The sequence below is a fragment of the Hermetia illucens genome, chromosome 2 (assembly GCF_905115235.1).
Source record: "Hermetia illucens chromosome 2, iHerIll2.2.curated.20191125, whole genome shotgun sequence".
Lineage (NCBI taxonomy): Eukaryota > Metazoa > Arthropoda > Insecta > Diptera > Stratiomyidae > Hermetia > Hermetia illucens.
In genome coordinates, this window is record NC_051850.1 from 121,955,680 (window position 1) to 121,961,522 (window position 5,843).

Consider the following 5,843-nt stretch of genomic DNA (forward strand, 5'->3'; position numbering starts at 1 on the left):
GATTTGTATTTGATCTCGTATGATTTTAGAATGTGAATTTAATTGCGGAACTGGTTTCAGAAGAAGGAAGAATTATCAACAGTTTAGTTTATTGGGGGAAGCCGTAACTCCACGCAGTCAGGCCTTTTGTTAGGCCCATTATACTATCCTCGAAGGTAGTCTATCCAATACCTTACGCTTGCGGTGTTCGCAAGGCTTTTGCGAATCTGAGAACATACTCAAGAGGCAGAGAATGCGCAGACTTTTCGTAGAAGAAAACCTTATCGAGGTATCTTTGTCAAAGATCTGGTGAGGCCGGGCAGCTGCAAATGAAGAGTAAGATCACCTCCTCTCCCTCCTCGCGTTGGCTGCATATAGCCGAGACCACTACTACAATTTTTTCCATGTTGTAGATTAGTGTCTTGTTAAAAGCCCTACTACAGTTTTCATGTCCGAATTCTTAATGGACAACAGCAATGCCGCTCTAGCGACCCCGGCTCCTTAACAAAGACTTGCCTGCGTGAATCCTTGTAATTTCGCTCTTCAGATTAGCCTTGACAATGGATAGTTGGGTGGAGGCACAAGCTAATTAGCGTCCGGGCCATTCACCATGGAGTGAAAGTCACCCGCCTAAGTGGCTCGCCTAAGTGGCTCGCCTACCTGCAGGTAGCGAGGTGAAAGTTACGAGGCTTGGTGTAGCAATCGAGTATGAGAAAAAAAGCAAGTGATTAGTGTTGGGTGAAGAATAGTTGAGATAAGTGGTTCCCGTTTTGAATAAAAATAACAAAAATGACATTGTTTAATAATTGATTTCTAATAATTGATAAATGTTTTAAAATTGAGTTGCCCTAAGTCATTGCCGTTTATAATGGTGCTTTCCTTTCATAAGTAATAAATGATTTAAATTTATTGAATGAAATAGCTGCACTTTAATTGTGAACCCTACAGTCGGATATCAAAAGCTAGCTCTGGCCCCACCATTGTGGATTCAGACTTTTGGTGAGCCAGTCTGTCAGTGTCCTTATTACTAGGGATGTTCGAGTGCCCTGGCACCAACATCAGAAATTTTTCGCTCAGTTGACTAAGTTTCTGTGGGAAGTCCACACTAACTGACTTGATATTACGTTGTTGGTTAGCGTCAACATCGCTGCCTGACCGCCGAAATAGGTTCTGATGGTGCGACCCCATTTCGGCAGTCAGCCCCCATTTTTATCGCAAACATTCTTCAGTTGCCAATGAAATGGCATATAACTCCGTCTGGAATATAGTTGTAATTTGCCGAGAAGTCGGGCCAGTTAGTTCCATAATCGGATTACCCGCGAACATCCCTACGTCCAATCCGTTTTCCATGACAGAAACGTCGGTAATCCTCAAAGTCTTGTGGTTATTTATCGACTTCTCTTTTGGTAATTGCGTCGGAAACTATATGATCAGCAGGGATCAGAGCCGCCTGATATTTGCTAAGAAATTTCCAGGTGGACGCATGACTGTATGATTGGCCGCCTCCCCACGCGCCAATGGAATCAATCCGTTACACCTCCAAATTAATGGGAATAGATTTAGGATAGCGTTGAGTGCCGCGGTCAGCGTAGTAGCCATTTGCTTCAGTAATACTTAGGCAACCGAACCTCTAAATCTACGCCAGCCGCTTCCAGCTGTTAGCAAAGTTCAGTCTCGGCCACTAGACTGGCAAATGGGTTTGCCAAGGAAATCCCAATGGAACGGCAGAATGTTGCATACCGCGTAATGTTGCAGTCTCAAAGAACGCCGTCACCCGCAGAGACACGGGCATATTGGAGCGATGATTTGAATGTTTTAACCAATTGCTCAAAAACCAGAAAATCGGCGGCTTGGAGGCCACGCCAACTGAAAACGACAGACAAATACTATCACCAAAAAACCATGGAAGAAACAGTTTGCGCAATCCATCGCTTAAGAATCATAAGTCATCAGGAGCCCTTGGAATTACAGTCGAACTAGTTAAATATGAAGGCCACCAATTACATCAAACGGTTTGCCAACTTATGCTCAAGGTGTGGGACAGCGAATCAATGCCTGAGGACTGGCATATATACATACATGAAATGGGCGATATCACGCAGTGCAGCAATTATAGAAAAATAGCGTTGCTGAGTATCATCTATGAGGTATTCTCCGTTATCTTACTAGCTCTGATTGCCCCTTACAGCTATAACATCAGCTGCTTGTACCAAAGAGACTTCACTCCAGGCAAATCAGCAACAAATCAGATTTTTTCTATGCTAGAAAAGATGGAAAAACTGTTGGAATATTGTCATCAGTTGCAACATGTTTTCAAGGGCTTTAAGGCCGCTTTTGATAGCATAGTCAAGGTGTTCACGGCCATGAGAGAGTTCGGTATCCCGACAAAACCAGTATATGAGGCCAGATAAAAGCAACAGGATCACTCTTGAAACCATTCAACATAAACAACGGTTTAAGACAAGGAGGTGCCCTGTAATGCATCCTCTTTCACCTGGCCGTGAAGAAAATGATCCGTGATACTGAGATAAATGCGGGAGACACCATCCTCTTTAAGTCCGCCAACTACTAGCCTATCCCGACGATATCGACATAATGCGAAGAACGACCCGAGGCGTACAAACTGCCTTCATCCTGATCGAGTAGACGGTGATTGATGCGAGATCTTGGGGTGCACATCAACGAAGGCAAGATGAAATATATGGTTGCAACGTCAGCACCAAAAACCAAAGGACCAGCAATATCAAATCGTACAGATCAAACGAGAACAATAATAATAGGAGACTATAACTTTGAAACCGTTGATAATTTCTCCTATCTAGGGTCGAAAATCACAATCGATAACAGCTACGACGATGAAATCCGCGCACGGTTGCTGGCAGTCAAGAGAGCCTATTTCAGTAACAAAAACTGTTCCGCCGGAAATGTCTGACCATAGAGCCAAAGCTCTTACTGAACAAGACAATGATCTTGCCAGCCCGCATGTATTCCTCGGAAACCTGGGTTCTTAACAAGAAAAATTGCAAACTCTTAGCCGCGTTTGAGAGAAGAATTATCCGAAGAATTTTTAGCCCTCTACAAGCGGATCGATGATTCCGTACCCTATATAACGAATAAATTTATGAGCGACATAATGAAGATCTGGTTATGGATGAAATCCGGCGCAATGATTAGCCGCTTTTCCACAGGATTCCATGCTGTGTTCTCACGTCAGAAATCGTCGCGAATGACCATAATTGAAAATAGCTTCGATGTCCATGAATACGCCTAAAGCGTGCAATACAACTAAATGCCAGAGTCCAGTCTCTCGGTTGATGGTTATGTGCACCTGTCGGCGCTGAGATGAGATTTTGGACGCTGACTGGAAAGTGCACTTCGCGCAAATTGTTTGTCGTTTCTTCATCGCTTTCTCTGTATCTCCCGCTTTGCAAACCTAGATAACTTAGCTCCCGACTACATTTTTTGACAAGAATCTGCTCCAAATTTAAAGTTGCCTTGAGAGAATTAGTCTCCACACAAAAGTGTCTCGATTATGATCGTTTAGTCGGCCTTATGTTCATCTTTAGAGCCTCTTTATGCCGATTCCAGCCAGTGGCTGAATCAGACTTTAGAGTTCGGTTGCGGAGCGCCCTGGTATTTCTCTACTGTTTTGCCAAATCCGAGTTTACGAAGGTGTTTCACACTTCCTTGGCGTTTTGGATGGACAGCTCTCTTTCAAAGTTTCTCTCATACTAGCTGTGATCATATGGGCTTTTTTTTTAATTCCAGCAATGGCCAATGGTCAATGGCCTTCCAGAGATCTTAACTCGTATGATCAAGTCTATTTTTAAAGCTGGTAAATGTGGCTTCCGCGGATTCCGAAATGGAGTAGTTGGGGGTAGATATATACCCAATACGAAATTATTGAAATAGGAAGGATTGACCATTGTGGTGTCGCATCATATAGATTGTTAACCAAGATAGCTTGGAAGTCTTTTGAAACCATCATGCAGGAGGGGGGTCTATCACTTCCGTTGGCATACAACAGGTTAGTATGTTGGGTGACTTCCCCACCAACAACCCACTATGCTTGTATGCCTTGCAGCTGATAAGTGTGACGATCTCATAAGTGTAGTCGCCGCTTTACAATGCTGCAAATTTATTTGAGAATTATAGCACCTCATCTACGATTCAGATGAAGATGTCATGGGCTGCACGTCCGCATCCCCTTGTCGTAGACCGTTGTTGATGTCGAATGGTCTTGAGAGTGATCCCGCTGCTTTTATCTGACCTCACACATTGGTCAGGGTCAGCCTAGTCAGTCTTATCTATTTCGTCGAGATACCGAATTCTCTCATGGCCGTGTAGTTTTACCCTGGCTATGCTATCATAGGCGGCTTTAAAGTCGATGAAAAGATGGTACAACTCCGGATTCTGGGTGGTGTTGTTATTTGAGCTCGGAGCACCATGCCAACGAGATAGTGATCTGAGTCTATATTGGTCCCCAATGTCGAAGTATGATTTTGATATATCTGGGACAGGCTTCGAGGGTTTGTTCTACTGCCTTGTAGAAGGTATCCTTCTCCAACTCTGCAGTCTCCTCTGTAGGGGCGTGAACATTAATGAGGTTTATATTTCTAAATTTGCCTCGCAAGCGCAGAGTGCATAGCCGTTCGCCTATGTTTTCAAAGCCGATAACAGCAGGTTTCATTTTTTGGTTGACTAAGAAATCTACTCCGAGCACATGATTTACTGGATGGCCACTGTAATATATGGTGTGGTGGCTCTTCTCCAGGAAACCGGCCCTTGTCCATCGCATCTCTTGCAACGCTGTTACATCAGCCTTATATTGGGACAGGGTATCGGCTAGCTGCTCAACCGCTCCTTCCGTGGCTTCGAAACATCGGTTTTCCGTATAGGGTTGTCAGCCCTAACCAACCCCCAACCTGGAAGACCAGTTGGTACATTTTGTCTTAGGCGCGGGAGACTCGTCTTCACCCTACTCCGTCTGCAGCTTTTCGTTAAGAAAAAGCTCCCAGCGGTCACCACGTGGAGGTGGAGATAGGGTTTGGTTGTAGAGCTGTTGGGGTTGGTTCAGCAGGCGTTTCCCAGGTTTTATGCTCCATCGTGAGTACCAATCCACGTTTCACCCTGGGACCTATACTACCCTTTGACCACCTCGATCAGGTGTATTATTATAAATTGGCGACTAGAAACGGACTTTTCACATAACTGAAGTTTAGTAGGACATACAATAGTCAACATGCTGCAGAACAGGGCAACATAACACAAACCTACGCAAACCACCTGCATCCATGCATCATCTATATCAAAAATGGAACGGTATATTATTAACGGCCAAATAAAAGTATAAATATTTTGGAGAAAATTGTTCTTTATTCATTAATTTGTTATTCTACCTAAACTCTAGCGTATTTTCAATGAAATTAATACAATAATATAATATTAAGTCTTATCAGTAGGATACGTTCATTATTATCATCATTCGTTATTACATATCATATTTAGGAATTTCTATGTTTTCAGATGAAATCAAATTCAAATAATGTGCATATGAAAATCGTATAAAAAATAAGTAATTTTTGTGGTGGTTTCATATGTAGAAAAGTAAGTAATGGAATTCGAATTCTTCATGTTTTTGATTCCTTTTCTCTAAACTATAAAAAGTTTGCTTTAAGTCTAATGATTTTCTGTTGCTCCTTCTCAATTGCGTGAGGGTGTAATTCGTGATGAGCTTAAATAAGTGAAAATGCCCTTAGAGTACTCTTAGACTTTTTAAGTTTTTCATATATAAGTCGCCGTAGAATAAGCCAAATTTACAATTATTGCAATTGGGATAAAGTATTTAGAACTGGGTAATTTCT